At 40.1% G+C, this 17,309-nt stretch overlaps 1 protein-coding gene across 2 annotated transcripts in view; it reads right to left on the bottom strand.

The window, feature by feature from the left end:
• SLX4IP (SLX4 interacting protein) overlaps positions 1 to 17,242 on the bottom strand; it is a 193,012-nt gene extending 175,770 nt beyond the window's left edge. Inside the window, exon 1 of one of the 2 annotated variants that reach the window (XM_035005839.1) lies at positions 16,271 to 17,242. The gene's annotated coding sequence lies outside the window, so the exon portion shown is untranslated. The remainder of the gene's footprint in view (positions 1 to 16,270) is intronic. The other variant, XM_035005838.1, reaches the window with a different exon arrangement.
• Between the last annotated feature and the right edge of the window lie 67 nt (positions 17,243 to 17,309).

A 17,309-nucleotide genomic window follows, 5' to 3' on the forward strand; every position in this document is an offset into this window, starting at 1 on the left:
ATCATTTCAGCATGTAATCACTATAAAAGTATTTACATTCTTAGTGTTTTACCTTAGTCTTTGAAGTCAGGTGCATCAGGTGTGTTATTTTCTGTTTCCAGCACATCTTAATTTGGACTGGCCACATGTCAAGTGTTCGACACCTGTGGTCAGTGGCTACCATAATGGACAGTGCGGTTTCAGCGTACTTGGTTTCATTACAAGAAAAACACTTATTTCTGTGTCCTAGATTACTAATTTAAAAAACAGGGATAGTAATACCTAACTCAAAATTATCAAAAGGATTAAATAAAATGATATATGAAAACCCCTGATGAAACTTGTATAAAACAGTAGGCCCTTGAGGAGTGTTAACAACTACTTAGTCAATGGTGATGATTTAAAATCGGATGATTTTTTTTTCAAAATGTGATAACCTTTGATTCTATTTTTTTTAAGATTTTATTTATTTGAGAAAGAGCATGAGCGGGGGGAGGGGCACAGAGAGAGGGAGAAGCAGACTCCCTGCTGAGTGCAGAGCCCTACAGAGGGCCTGGTCTCACAATGGCTGGGATCCTGACCCAAGCAAAGTCAGATACTTAACCAACTGAGCCACCCAGGCACCCGATTCTATTTTTTTTTTTTAATGGACAAAAACATCTTTATCCAAACCCCAAATCACTTTAATTATTCATTTCTATTCTCTGAATGATGTAGTGCATATGATTTAGAAAAATTCTGAAGGTCATTCACCTAGTAACCCCATTTAGAAATAGGTGTAAATGGAAAAAATAAGCTCCTAGAGAATCAGGAACATGTGTTTGAAAACAACATTTGTAAAGGTTGCCCTGAAAACTAGGTAGATCTTTATGTTATTTGAGCCTGATAAACACAAAATTGGTCCCCTTAAATTTACTAAATTAGGTTTGAATAACTTCTGCCAAGAATTTAGGGAATCCCTCACTGGAGGGTGCTTAAGTGCTTCAGCTGATAGAGAAAAGGGAGACAGAGTTTTGTCAGCAAGTACCCAACCAAGCTGAAGCATGTGATCAAATTATTTTTTAATTGTACACTGGTTTTCCCACATGTCCTTCCTTTCCTGAAGGACAGGTGGACCACACTGGAGGCTGCAGCAAGGCTTTCAGACCATATCTGCATTAGATTATGGGCCATATTACAGTGAAGGTTACATTTTTCAACTCACAATAAGGTTCCAATATTCTTTCTTCAAGTACTCACTTTTTTTTTCTTTTTACTTCTATCAGTAAAGCAAGAGTAGCTGCATTTTTTAAGGACTGGATTCTTCAAAAAGTATCATCAAAGCCCAATCTCAAAAATATGACCTGTAGGAATCTAGGACCAAATAGTATGTATTTTTATATAATATGGTCCCCTAATGTAAAAATAGGCCACATGGGAAAAGGAACTGCATTATACATTTTGCACATATATTTTTTCTTAATTCCCTTTGCCTATTTGATATTTTTACATTTTGCTAATTTTTAATCCATTTTAATATCATGTGGCATTCTGCCTCTCAATGTATATCATTTTTTCATTTGTTTCCACAATGTTTGGAGGCTCAAAAAGTCACAACTTTAGGGCTAAGAGAGAACTCACAAACTATCTACTCTCAACCCTGCCCTCTATTCCCCTAAAGAGTATACTTGTCAGACCAGGTCAGGGTCTCACAGCTGAGAGTCAAGGGCGAGAGAAGAGTCTTGTCAACTCAGCTGAGGGCAAACTAAGACCATCTGTCAACTGCAGAACTGCCAAGGTCGATTGTTAACTGGACTGTCAAGGTATGTGTACCCTCCCTCCCTCCACATTCCGCCCCCCTCAACACACATTCCCACCACGAAGGCACAAGATCCCAACAGAGTTAGATTTCAAATAAAGCTACATGAGTGACGGGTGGTTCTCTCCTGCTAATGGAAGAGGAAGGAGGTCCACAGCTGAGGAAATGTAGTCTGAATGAATTTAATATACCATTGTGCTATGTGACATGGCACACATCTTCATAAACAAAAAATAAAGCCCACCAACATAAAGCCCAAAACACATCTAGATAGCCAACTGGATAGACCTTGAGCCTGCAAATCTGCTGAAGTCATTCTAGATAAGGAAGGTACATTTCTTTTGCTTCCTTACATCATTTAGGGACAAGCGCTAGAAATGAACTAACTGGTGAACTGAAGCAGTTTGCTAATTCCCAAATATGGTAAAAGCACTCTTATCCATCCTGGTAGGAACAGGTTCTCAAAGGTGAACAGCCCTAAGAGCACTGTTTGACCCTAGAGGCTGCTCAAGAAATGTCTGCTGGATGAAGAAATATTCCAGATAATAGGAGCAGGGGAGCACCCAACCATTTTATTTTTGCTGTTTTTAGGGAAATTTTCCAAAAAGCATATTGAATCTTTACGACTTTCATAAAAAATACCACATGGTGAATATTTCTTTGATATTCAGAAGAAAGTGATCACCCATCATCCCACTGGGCAATATACAGATTAATGCCCCTCGGAGCTGCTACTCAACAGTGGAACCAGTGTGGTTCCCGCCAGCTCTCCTAGGCTTTCCTTGAGCTGTCAGGGTGCCTGTCTTCCAAGGCTCCCTTTCTCCGCTAGGTTCTGCAACCTAATCAGATAAGGCTAGCAACCTAAGAGACCAAGTGTGTCGGGTTAATGGGGTATTTTCTAAGCCTCTCTTACATGGATTTGCATGGACTTCAGTGTAAAGGTAATAAAATGGATGTTACCTTAACTTTAGGGTTTCTGAAATGATGAAATGGCTGAGTCATGGTACAAAGAACCATGCCCTCTGGATTTGAGCCTCAGCATTTAATTCATTCTGCGTCAGTAGGACTAGGATGTTACAGAGGTGGACTCTTAAGTCTCTTCTATTTCTAAATATTTGTGATCCAAAATCCAACGGCAGTTCAAGGAACAAATAATACCAGTTTACAAATCCCCCCAGAAAAGAGGGAACCCTGCCCAGCCCCCAACAACTCATTATATGAAGCCCTGATAGCAAAACCAGACAAGGGCAGTACAGGAAAGGAAAATCACAGCCAATTCTATACATGAACATATAGGCAAGAAACCTAAACAAAGAGAAGCAATCTGAATCTAACAACATTTAAAAAATACACCAGAACCAAGTGAGGTTTATCAGAGGAGTGCAAGGTTGGTTTAACACTAGAAAAATCACCATACTAAAAAATTAAAGTAGGAAAAAAAAGACATGGTCATTTTAATAGAGGTAGGAAAAAAAATAAAGAACATTAGAAATCTGAGAAAAGAAATTTCTTAATTGTGGAGCACCTGGCTGGTTTAGTCAGAAGAGCATGCAACTCTTGATCTTGGGGTCATGAGTTCAAGCCCCACAATGGGTGTAGAAATTATTATATTATTAAAAATAAATAAATATATAAACAAACTTAAAAAAAAGAAATTTCTTAATCATAAAAAAGCATCTACAAAAAATGTAGCAAACATGCTTCATGACAAACCATTAAAAGCAATTTCTCTGAAACAGGTAGAAAATGTCGATTTTAAAATCTTTTAAACTAGCATTGGCAAATATAAAATATCTAGGAATAAATTTATCTTTTTAAAAGATTTTATTTATTTGTCAGAGAGAGAGAGCACAAGCAGGGGGAGCGGCAGACAGAGGAAGAAAGCAGGCTCCCTGCTAGGCAAGGAGCCCGATGCAGAACTCCATCCCAGGACCCTGGGATCATGACCCGAGCTGAATGAAGGCAGACACTTAACCAACTGAGCCACCCAGGCGTCCCTAAGAATAAATTTAACAGGAAATGTGGAAGACCTCCTCAAATTGCTCTTCTAACTTAATACAATTCCTTTTTTTTTTTTAATTTTATTATGTTATGTTAATCACCATACATTACATCATTGGTTTTTGATGTAGTGTTCCATGATTCATTGTTTGCGTATAACACCCAGTAACTTAATGTAATTCTTAGCACAATCCTGAACAGGGAATCTGAGAGCAAAGAGGACTAAGATACTTGTAAAGGAGAAGAGAAGAAAAACAAAGGAGGGGGGTTGTCTTACCAGATATAGCAAAACTACAGTGCTACAGTAAATAAAATAATATGTACTGGCAAAGGGATAAACAGTCCAAGGGGACAGACCACACAGACTAGAAAACAAACCTCCGCACTTATGGGCATAGATGACAGAAGCAGCACTGCCGATCAGTGGGAAATGAAGAGATTATTCATTCAACAAACTGTGGTTGAACAACTGTTTATCCATTTGGAAAAAGATGAAATTGGAGCACTATTTCACACAACACACAAAAGTCAATTACAGATGGGCTAAAAACTAAAATGTAAAAAAAACAGAACCTCTTAGACAATGTTTTCAAGAACTCAGGGTAAAGGAGGAGTTTTTTAACTGGACACAAAAAGTGCAAACCATAAAGAAAAAGAATGGTAGATTTGGCCATATTAAAATGGTAGATTTCCCTACAGACTGGATGAAAATATCTGCAATTCACATACCCAACAAAAGTCTTATAACTAGAACATATAAAGAACTCTCAAAACCCACCAATAAAAAAAATACAATCCAGTCAGAAAATGGGTGAAAGACATGAACAGACATCTCGCCAAAGATGATAAACAAGCACATGAAAAGATGCTCAATATCATGAGCCATCAGAGAAATGCGAATAAAACTCCAGTGAGATATCACTACATATCTACCAGAATGGCAAATAAAAAATAGTGGTAACACCAAATGTTGATGAGGATGCAGGGAAAATAGATTTCTCTTTGCCAGTGGCACTGTAAACGTGATACAGCCACAATGGAAGAGAGGTAGATTTCTTTTTTTTTTTTTTATAGATTTTATTTATTTATTTGAGACAGAGAGAATGAGAGACAGAGAGCATGAGAGGGAGGAGGGTCAGAGGGAGAAGCAGACTCCCTGCCGAGCAGGGAGCCCGATGTGGGACTCGATCCCGGGACTCCAGGATCATGACCTGAGCCGAAGGCAGTCGCTTAACCAACTGAGCCACCCAGGCGCCCGAGAGGTAGATTTCTCATAAAACTAAGTATTCACTTAACATATGACTCAAAAATTTCACTCTTGGGAGTTTATCCCAGAGAAATGAAAACCTAGGCTCACATAAAAATCTGCATACAAATGTTCACGGCAAACTTTATTCATAATAGCCCAAAACTGGAAACAACCCAGATGTCCTTCAATGGGTGAATGGTTAAACAGACGGTGGTATATCTATATCATAGGGTATTACTCAGCAAAAAAAGGAATGAACTGTTGATACAGGTAACAGCTTGGAGGGATCTCAAGGGAATTATGCTGAATGAAAAAAGCCAATCTTAAAAGGTCATACAATGCACGATTCCACTTATATAACATTCTTGAAATAACAAAATGATAGAAGTGCATAACAGATTAAGGTTGCCGCGGATTAAGAATGGGGGAGGGGTATGTGGCTTTATGTAAACAGATAGCAGGAAGGAGCCTATGGCAGTGGAGTTCCGTACCCTGATTGTGGTTGGTGTTGGTTTCATGAACAAACACATGTGATAAAATGGCACAGGACTAAATAAATACATGTAAAACTGCTTAAATGTAATAAACTCTATGTACTGTACCAATGTCAATTCTCTGGCTTTAATAGTTGCTCTATAAGCATGCAAGATACTACTAATGGGGGGGGGAACTGAGTGAAAGGTACACAGGACCACCCCCCCTTTTTTGCCAACTTCTGGTGAATCTCTATTTCAAAATAAAAGGCTTACAAAAATTAAAACTTCTGTTCATCAAAATACACCATAAAGAAATGGGGGGGGGGGTTGACAAACTGGGAGAAGAAATTTATAAGACATATAACCAGCAAAGGACGACAGTCCAAAATTAAACAATCCAATAGAAAAATAGGCAGAGGCGGTACCCAGAGCAAGATGCCCCTGTCTCCTAGCCAAGTCTGCAGATCTGGTAAGGTGGTGGGGAGTGGAGTTAGAAGAATCTCCTGATCCCTTCTATTATTTATGCCTTTACAACCACTGCACAACAACCAATCATAACTCTTACCTCCTTTGGGGAGGTGAGGGGTATGTCTCTCACTATTCTTTCTTAAAAGCTGAGAAGCATGAAGTCTAAATACAGAAAGACCATTTACCAGGGAATCTGGGGAAAGCACACACTCTGCTCTCTTGTCTTACTTCAGGCACACAGCCCATCACCTGGGACCGAACAGATGAAAGTCAAAGACGGACCCATCTGCCTCCCACGAGAAGGAAAAATCATTACTTAGAGATGCCAAAAGTCCCAGACCCCAAAGAGCTGGTTATCCTGCAGCTCCCCACAACCAGAGCCTTTTAAAGTACCTCCTGTTTCCATCTTTGCACTTCTCTATCCCCAAAGCCATAACTGGAGGTAACTGAGCAGGAGTCCTCCAATCAGAACTGTTGGCTGGGATGTCCCACACTTCACACGCCCTCCGCCCACACCTCCATCTCCCGGCTCAGGCAACTCGGCAGCTTCAGTGACCCCCACACAGCCACCTCCACCATCTGTCCTTGAACATGCAGCTCCAGCTCTCCCCACCATCACCCATACAGGCAGTCCTAGAGAATGTCCTCTCCTTCTTAAGGGGAGCTATCCTCCGAAACCCATCTCAGGCACCACCTACTGCTTGGAGGCCTCTATAAATCTCCAGACTGAATCACTCTCTTCTCTGGACCACATGGGCACCTCACACCATCACTACTCCCATGCTTAGCTCAGCGAATTACAGGTAACTTCAGCCCTCAGTCTCTCTCCTCTGACTGTATGTGTCTTGAGGACAAGGTCCATCCCTGTCTCCTTTGACACCTGGTGCATGGCACAGGTTTGCTGACTTGGGGCACCTGGGTGGTTTAGTCAGTTAAGCATCTGCCTTCGGCTCATGATCCCAGCGTCCTGGGATTGAGCCCCACGTCAGGCTCTCTACTCAGCGGGAGCCTGCTTCTCCCTCTCCCTGCCACTCCCCCTGCTTGTACTCTCCCTCTGTCAGATAAATAAATAAAATCTTAAAAAAAAAAAAAAAAAGTTTGCTGATATGTGCCTGTTGATGGTACTAAATAAGGGGCTACAGACTTCTGTTTTTTAGATTCATACCTATTTATCTAATAAGTCCTTACTGTCCCCAAATTTCAAATTCCACATTAAGTGGAATTCCACAGTACAAGCTTTCTTAAAAAGAGGTCAAAGCACTCTGGACCTATTTCAATACATAAATAACACAAGTTAAATGTATCATGCAGCCTAAGTTGAATGAGTTGTAATACACATAAACTTGTAAACAGAAGATCACAAGTGTTTCCTCTTGAAAATAATGGGCAACAGATCAGAGGTACTGTTGAAGTGTAGGCCATAAATGTGAGTTTTTCACTGCATAATTTTTTTTTTTATTTTTAAAATACAGACATTCTAACATTCATTTGAATGGAAAAGATATTAGCCTATGTATTCGTTCAATTTTAAATCTGGGCACATCCTTAAGTTTTTCTAGACTTGCTTTACTGATCATCATGAACATGCACACACACACACACAAAGCAAGTATGCATCTTATAAAAAACTATTTTCCTAGGCCTAAAGTTGCTTTCAAGAGGGAGCAATAAGCTCAGTGCCCAGGGTTTAAAGTGTTATGTTAAAAAGTCTTGCTGGGTGCCTGGGTGGCTCAGTTGGTTAAGCGACTGCCTTCGGCTCAGGTCATGATCCTGGAGTCCCTGGATCGAGTCCCATATAGGGCTCCTTGCTCAGCAGGGGGTCTGCTTCTCCCTCTGACCCTCCCCCCTCTCATGTGCTCTCTCTCTCCCATTCTCTCTCAAATAAATAAATAAAATCTTTAAAAAAAAAAAAAGTCTTGATATCAGGGGCACCTGGGTGGCTCAGTTGGTTAAGCATCTGGCTTCGGCTCAGAGGTCATGATCCCAGGGTCCTAGGATGGAGCCCCACATCAGGCTCCCTGCTCAGTGAGGAGCCTGCTTCTCCCTCTCCGCCCCCCACCTCGTTGTCTCTCGCTCGCTCTCTCTCTCAAAAAAAAAATTAATTAATTAAATCTTTGGGGGAAAAAAAGTCTTGTTGTCAGAGCTTCCAGCTCAAGTCTAAGTTCAGCAGAATTTTTAGTTTACTGCCTGATTTTAAGAAGTTCAGGACAATCTCCAAAAAGATCAATTTTCCAAATATCTGAAACATATAATTTACATAAGTAGCCTGGGAAGTTAAAGTGTATTATAAATCTTACAAATAACATCTCATCCTCTATTCTGCATTCTTGAGCGCACTTTCTCTGGCCTGAAAACAGTCATTCTTTTCACAAAGAGGAGACTTTGATAGAGTATGACCCCACCAAAAATATGTGTGCATTAATGTCTTTCATAGAGACGGAAAGATCCTAAGATCCTTAAGAAAATTAATTTTGGGAGGGAATGGAAGTAGATTAAACATTATCACATGATTGTCCTGTCATTTAAATACAAAGCAGAGATAAATGCTAATAAAGAAAGTCAGTGACCTTCTAGATTATTCTGTGGGAAAATCCAAGACATTCTGAAGTTCACATTTGTCTTCCTTTTAGATTTGCTGGCCTGTGTCATAAGCCAAAGCAACTACTCCAGATTACGAAGGCTAGAAATTAACTTTAGGTTTCTAATCGCTGGATTTCAAACTTTATCAAGAAAATTATTATACTTCCTTTTTCATCTTAAAAAAAAAAAAACTTATGCTAACTATGGGAGCAGAAACAGAAAACAATAAAGACCCTAAGACTCCTAAAGGAACAACCATAATTCAAGAATGAGAAATCATTTAATTCCCTGCCCCAATCTAACAAAAAAAACCCACAAAAACCAAAAATCAGTATCAAAGAAGGAATCACAAACTTTAACAAAAATACCAAGGAAAACTAACAAATGAGCAAAGATCTTGCTGTTGACAACTTAGATAAAGTATAAAAAGGCACTGTCATTGTAAGAAAGAATCAGCTTTTCCTATTCTTCCTATGGTAATTTTGAATGCCAAAATCAGCTTGTAAAAAAGGAAAACAAAACAAGACAAAAAACAAACAGGGAAGCTCCAATAGTGGAAGGAGGATAATGCAAGTGACAAAAACATTAGGACTTTTTTTCCTTTTGTCTTCAAATGTAGGTCAAATACTGAAATCCTCTACCAAAAATAATTCCATGGAATGGCCCTACCTTTCAGTCACTCTACGCCCTTAATCCAGCCAATTGGCCCAAGATCTGGGCCCCTCACTTCCTGCTATGCACACAGAAAATCCACACTGATCCTGGCATGGGATGCTTCACTAATAGGCAAAGTCTAATTTTTATTTAATACTTTGTCAGAAACAGATACAGGCACCTGCTCAGGGGCAGTCACAGCCTTCAGGTTCTAGTAAAACAGACATGTGTTCAAATCCTGCCTCTTCAAGTGATCTCAGACAAGCTATTTAATTCCTCTAAGTCTCCCATTTTCTTATCTATGAAGTGGGATAATAATGAGTGTCTATCTAGAGGTCCTGTGAGAACTAGTTAAGATCTGATAGGTAATACTTGGTAGACTTGCTGAGACATCAGTGGTGGTGATGTGGGAAACAAAGGCAGAAGAACAATTATTAAATGTCCTTATACTTACAGCCATTGACAAGTCCTTGAAACAGGCAGAGTGACATTCCTCTAGAGACGCAACTGCCTTGATGTTGCCACTTTGGCAATCTTAATTGGGGGACCTTATAAGGTCTCAGGACCCTGTAAGTCTCCTTTAACATATAAAAAATCCTTTGGAAATTTCCTTTATCTCTACGCCCCAAGATACACACGTTGGCAGTCCCAAGCATATGACCCACTGATATACATCTGAAGGGTCTCATGACTGAGTTTTTACTAAACAGTAATAAATGACCTTTACCTAACAATAGCTAGCCCCCTCAGGATCCTGAAAACCTTGCTTCCAAAATACCTGAGAGGCTTACACTATCCCTAACCCCCTCCCAACTTGAAAGTATATAATGAGGCCACTCCTCATGACACCAGTGCAGCTCTTCCTGCCCACAGGTCCTGTCCCGTGCTGTAATAGTCACCTTTTTGCACCAAAGACGTCTCAAGAATTCTATCTTGGCCATTGGCTTCCATCTCTAACATCTTTCCTACATCAGTTCCTTGGTCTCTGTTAACCATAATCATTATCAACATTGCGGGGCACAAAGAGCACCTAATCAACTCACTTCGTACTGCAAGCCTCAAGCCCCACTCTGATAACGGTCTTCCAGTCACCTTCACAGTACAAAAAAAACCTTCTGATAATTATTAACATAATTGTCTTGAAATCTAATCCTTTCAACTTTCATGAAAACTACAGAGATGGAGTGCAGATCTTTGGTTGCTAAGCCAGGGATGGGAAACTGTTAGTACTAAGGGAGCAGCAGGAAGGAATTTTGGCAGCGGGTGGGGGGAACTTGTCCTGCATTCTGACTGACACCGTGGTTACAAAACTCAGTGCACTGGTCAAAATTCATGAAAGCATATACCAAAAAGAATGAATTTTAGCATATGCAAATTTTAAAATAATTTTTTAATTGCAAAACAAAAAATCCAAACTTTTCTAACTAGAGAACCAACACAGTGACACACATGAACTTAAATGTCTTAAGATATTATAACACCAATATTCTATATATTATCCTATAACTAACATAAGTCAAATCCAATTTTAGTTACCAGTTCTGACATATTCAAGCACAAAATGTCAATACCATAATAACCAGGAGACACTGCTTTTCTATAAGAGAAGCCAAGACTTTAGAAATGTACCTACACCAACATTAAATGAGCAGTACTCTCCATTTAGATCTCTACTTTGTTGCCTGATGGGTAGGTTTCTTAGTGTGCATCCATTATTGTTTTCAATCTCCAAAAAGTAATATACAAATAGTAGGCTTTAAAGATTTAACACAGCTCAAAATGACTAGGCATGTATACATCAAGAGCTACAGCCCACTAAAAAGTCAATGAATGCGTTTTGCATTTTTAAAAAGCCATAACATGTTTCACTCAGAAAACATTAATCCATAAACTAACAAAGGCAAAGGTAAAAAAAATCCCAATGCATACCCATTTTACCACTGTCAACTCCTGGTTTCCGTGTACATAGAAGGCATGGACACCAAATAATTGGACTTTTTTCCCAATTAAATAAGCTGAAGAACAAAGCAGTGAAAAGGAGTACTGTGAAAATAAGAACAACCTCAGAGTCCTTCAACCAGTGCATGTATAAACAAATTACAGGACATCTAGCAAGAGAATACTACCTAGCGATTAAAAAAAATGACTATTGATACTTCCAACAAAGAAGGCTCTCAATCATGAAAAGAAACCAGACTCTCAGGACTCCGACCAAAAAACAGCATGTACTGTAAGGTTCTTTTTAGATAAGCTAGGAAATGCAAACTTATCTACAGTGACATCTATCATGACAGAGAGCAAATGAGTGGTTGCCTGGAAGAGAGCAGGAAGAGGGATTATAAAACAGCAAAAGGAAATTTGGGGGATACAGATATGTTCACTTGGGGGAACGTACCTTGATTGTGGTGATGGTTTTACCCGTATATATGTCAAGCACATCAAACTACACACTTTAAATATGTGCAGCTTACTATACGACAGTTACAGACATAACATGGTGATATTCCTGGTTCAGCTCCACACCACCACAATAAAGTAATTATCACAATGAAGTGAATCACATGAATTTTTGGTTCTCCAGTGCATATAAAAGTCATGTTTAAGACCAGGGACTTGGAGCAGTTCAGAGGGGTGAATAATAGCTATGCAAGTCTGCAATAAAAAAAATGGCCTCAAATAAGACTACTACATTGCAAAAAATGGGAAAGAGAATGAAAAAAGTAAAAAAGTAGAAGAGGCAGAGTCTGAAGAATTTGTGGTGGAAAAAGTACTGGACCGACGTGTAGTGAATGGGAAGCATTTTATAACCATGGATAAACCTGTGTTTCTGGGATACTATCATTTTCAGTAACTTAAGAAATAAAACACTTAAAGGGTGCCTGGGTGGCTCAGCCAGGTAAGCGTTTGCCTTGGGCTCAGGTCATGATCCTGGGATTGAGCCCTGCGTCGGGCTCCCTGATCAGTGGGAGATCTGCTTCTCCCTCTCCCTCTGTGCTAAGTAAATAAATAAAATCTTTAAAAATAAAAAAATTTTTAAAAAAGAAATAATTTAAAATTAAATTGAAATTTTTCCTGAAGCCCTAACCTTTCACGTTTTGTAATTAATTGGACAATTAAAATATTATGTAAACAATTTAAATTGGGCAATTTAAAATAAGCCACATCAGAATACATATGCATATCTATAGTCATATAAATGCAAGTTGATTTGCAAGATCCCTGAAAGGAAAATTTTATCGCCACCAACAACCTCCCCACTCAAATGACAAAACTAGACCTTAGGTAAGCAAAACTTAAATGGACAAACTTAAATGGACATTGAAAGGTTCCTTCTAGTGAACCATTCCTTTTCAAGAAGTTGAAATCCCTGTGCTGTACTGCCTAAAAGGTCATGATTCATGGAATAGCTAAGACTTTGTTCATGGAAACCTAATCATAATCAGATGGGTAGAGATACCGGCAATTTAGCACCTGCTAGAATAAACGGGTGGACAGACTTCTATAATCTGAATTCTTGGCCTGCATGTTTTTTCTTTATCCCAACTTATTCCTTTTTTTTTTTTTTAGATTTTATTTATTTATTTGAAAGAGAGAGTGAGAGAGAGAGGGCGGGCACAGCCGGGGAAGGGGCAGAGGGAGAGGGAGAAGCAGACTCCTCTGCTGAGCAGGGAGCCTGATGTGGGGCCCGATCCCAGGACCGCAGGATCATGACCTGAGCCCAGGGCAGATGCTTAACCACTGAGCCACCCAGGCGTCCCTACCCCAGCTTATTCCTGACATGTAGTCTCAATCTTCTCAGTATTTGAGTTGCTGGTTCAGCAGAACCAGGAAAAACAGTAACTTTGTAGTCAGAATATTATCCATCTGTATACTGTTTATTGTAAATACTAGTAAACAGTGGTCAATAAAGTTTTATATTCCTTAAAAAAAAATGATGTTTAAGTTTTACCATATAGTCTATTAAATGTGGCCCAGCATTATGTATAAAAAAAAACAATGTATATACCTTAATTAAAAAAACCTTATCGCTAAAAAGTGTTAACCTTCACCTGAGCTTTCAGCAAGCTGAAATCAATGATCACAGAGCACCATAACAAATATAATGAAAAAGTTTGAAATACTGTGAGAATTACCAAAATATAACACAGAGACATGAAGCAAGCAAATGCTGTTAGAAAAATGGCACCAAAAGACTTGCTCAGCGCAGGGTTGCCCTGAACCTTCAATATGTAAAAAAAAAAAAAAAAAAAAAAAAAAAAATATCTGCAAAGCACAATAAAGCAAGATATGTCTATATTCCTCAATAAGGCTATTTAAAAAGACCATTTTTTAAAAAAAATCTGTCTTCCTAGTACATTTAGACCACCTGCCTCTCTTCCCAACCGGTACATGTCCTAAAGTCATGGAACTGTGATACCTTTTCCCTTAGTGATTTTCATGAATGAACAAAACTTTAATAACCCAGAGATTTAATTATAATAACAAAAAACAATGATTAATATGTACATAGGTGTGATCACGCGCCAGGCATTGTTTTAAGCACTTTTCTTTTATTAACTTATTTAACCCTCTTATCAACCCTATTTTACAGATGAAAAGATGGAAGCACAGAGAGTTAAGTAATCCGTTCAAGGTCACACGGCTAGTACCTGGAGGAGCTAGGATCTGAACCCAGGGAATATGGCTCTGAAGTTTATTTCCTTACCCATTGTGTTCTACTGGCACACACAATATAAGATACAATATGTGAAGATCAAAAGCAATACATATTATACTTACACAAAACTTCAGTATTTGCTGCATTTTGAAAAACTCACATGAGGCTAAATAAAAAAACAACACAACCTTCATTCTTTTCCAAATTACTAGGTGGAAAAAGGACAAGAAAAGCTGGACAACTTACTGAGCACAGAATAAATAAATGGCAAGCTGACTGGTTCCTGGGAAGCTAGTTCACTACATTTCCAGTCCAATTCTCTCCAATGCTTTCAAATTCCTAATTATTTTAAGTAAATCCGTCTGGGATTTAAAAAATCTAAACACAGCATGTGAAAAACATAAAAGTAATTTGCTGTTCTCTCAAACACCTTACTGGTTCCTAAATTCCATCCACAGGGTCTAAAACTCGGCAGATACCGGCCAGGAATCTTTTTTTTAAATGATTAGATTTCTCACTAGAAACTAGAAGACAGAAGAGAGCTAGATGCCACAAAAAACTTTGGTAAAGCATGGCCCAAGGTTTTCCAAGTCAATACTGAACTGTTGAACACATGCAGGCTTTTGAATTCAACTTGTAATAAATTAAAATAAACATATGCACAGAGGAAAAATATGCACACAGGTGTTGCCGTGACAACAGTTACATAATAATATACCAGACTGACAAATTCTCGATTTTTTAGAACACTAAATTGTTTTCTTGACATCAAGTTGATGGATAAAAAGCACAAGAAAGGGGCGCCTGGGTGGCTCAGTCAGTTAAGCATCAGACTCTCGGTTTCGGCTCAGGTCATGATCTCAGGCTTCAGAGATTGAGCCCCAAGTCGGGCTCCATAGCAGTGGAGCCCGACTTGGGGCTCAATCTCTCCCTTGACCCCTCCCTCCCACTCTCTCTCTAAAAAAAAAAATAAATAAAAGTAAAAAAATAAAAGCCCAGGAAAACATGTCATATGCCCACCGCATGTAAAACATGGGATAAACTGACAATATATTGTTAACTGTTTAAGAAACACAGGTTGAAAAGAGCCATTCTGTATCTTTAGTTCATGTCCTGAATTAATGCCCCTTGAATTTTAAGGTGCACTCCCTAGAAAAGATTCTGATTCAGTGGATCTTTTTTTTTTTTTTAAAGATTTTATTTATTTATTTGACAGAGAGAGACACAGCGAGAGAGGGAACACAAGCAGGGGGAACGGGAGAGGGAGAAGCAGGCTTCCCGCGGAGCAGGGAGCCCAATGCGGGGCTCGATCCCAGGACCCTGGGATCATGACCTGAGCTGAAGGCAGAAGCTTAACGACTGAGCCACCCAGGCGCCCCTCAGTGGATCTTGAGATGGGATCTGAGACTAAAGTTTCTAAGAAGCTTCCAGGTGATGCTGGTCAGTAGACAGCACTGAGCACCCCTAAGTAACTTGAATATTGGTCATAAAATTAGCCACCTGGCCTACAAATATGGTGGCATCTAGGACCCAAGAAGTAAGTGTCAATACAACTTCTTCCTAGTACAGGAAAAAAAAAAAAAGGAAGGTGAGGAGATCAAGGAAGAAGCAAAGGGATACTTGTCATAGTCCAACAGTGCTAAGAACCACAGAATATTGTTACTTGCCCCAACCTAGTAGCTGTTGAGGTCAGATAGAATGTAAACTCCAAGACTGAAAGGGGTTTTTTTTTTTGTTTTGGTTTACTGCAGAATCCTTATGGCCTAGCATACATTAGGTACTCAGTAAATGCAATGAATAGGGGCGACTGGGTGGCCCAGTCAGTTAAGCCTCTTGCCTTGGCTCAGGCCATGATTGGGCGGGGGGTCTGGGATTGAGCCCCTCATCTTGCTCCCTGCTCAGCGGGAAGCCTGCTTCTCCCTCTCCCACTCCCCCTGCTTGTGTTCCCTCTCTCGCTGTGTCTCCCTCTGTCAAATAAACAAATAAAATCTTTAAAAATAAATAAATAAAAATGCAATGAATAAATGAGTGAACGGGCAGTATATACAAACACAATCCATACTTACGTCATGACCTAAAAATGTCTCAGAAAAGACTGTGTATAAATGGTTGTGGGCAGCCACAGTTTGATACAAATACCTGGCCCATTCACTGTGCTCCATTCTCCCCCCAAAAGCAAAAAATTCTCCAGACCAATACTTTCCACTTTTATGCCATTTCCCGCAGGCTTATGTTAACTCTTTAGCACTCTGAAAACAATGAAAAAAGGTGGAAGCACAGGGAAAAGAATTCAGAAAAGGCTAAAAAAAAACAAAAGAAAAAACCCACGGGGGTGGGAGAGGAGATGGGCAAATAGTTCAGTTCAAGTGAAGGAACATCTTAGGTTGTCAGGAGTTCCACGTTCTTACCTATGATGGTGGCAGGGTTTGGGTTCGGGCTTTTATTAGTTTTGTTACTGTCCAGGGTCACTGGTGGAGTAGTACTTGGCTGAGGAAACTCAGACTAAACAGGGAGCGGGCTCTCAAGCCCACCTTCAGACGCTTTGGGGATTCAAGCTTCGGCCTTACTTCCCCTTTCCCAGGGTCTCCCCGTGCGTGGGGAAAACGCTGCCGCGGCCCAAACACAAGACGATCTGAGCGGCCTCACCGCCGGCTTGAAGCCAAAACCAGGACTTAAGATGGCGGGGAAACACTGAGTGAAGGGCCGGGATAGCGCAAGGAATCTACCCCAAAGAAAAATGGCCTCCGCCCATTTTTCAAGGAGGGCCCAAAACAAAAATGGCGACCAAGGCGGCTATTCAGTCGCTAGGAACGCCGTGAATATGATTGGCAGGTAACGAATCACGGTTACCCATAGTGCTAGACGGCGGAGGCGATCGAGAGAAAAGAAAACTAAAACCCAACGTTTCTGTGGTTCAGAGCACCTTGATACCGGAAAATTACTAGCGCCAAGAATCAGGTATAAAAAAGGTCGGAAAGCAAAGGTGGCTTTCACAATGCTGGACAAACTCTGAAATAGCGATACACATAACTTCCTTTATAATTCTTTCGAATGCTACAGAAAAATAAAAGTTTTGTCCTCAAACGAAGAAGCAGGATGGGTAGATAGTGCCAAAATTACCCACTTTGTGAAGCTAAAGAGTTGGAGGACTCCCGACCTTCCCAAATGCCCCCATCGGAAGGGCAGTGGGCAAAAGCTCTCTGAAAGGGACCAGGACCAGCTCTCACTGAGCATGTCCACTTTCCAACCCGATCCAGGGACGTAGTTATGAGCCATTCCCTTTTTCCTGGTTTTGGAGGCAGGCGTAAAAGAGGGCGGGGAACTGGCGCCAAACAACAAATCAGGCGCCTTGTGATTGGTCAAATCTGGGAGGCCAGAGTCCTGCGGGGAACCGTTGACTACCTTGTCATTCATCCAATAATAGCTCTTAAGCGCGCGCCATAAGGC

The sequence above is a fragment of the Mirounga leonina genome, unplaced genomic scaffold (genome assembly GCF_011800145.1).
Source record: "Mirounga leonina isolate KUSES-001 unplaced genomic scaffold, KU_Mleo_1.0 Mir_150, whole genome shotgun sequence".
NCBI lineage: Eukaryota > Metazoa > Chordata > Mammalia > Carnivora > Phocidae > Mirounga > Mirounga leonina.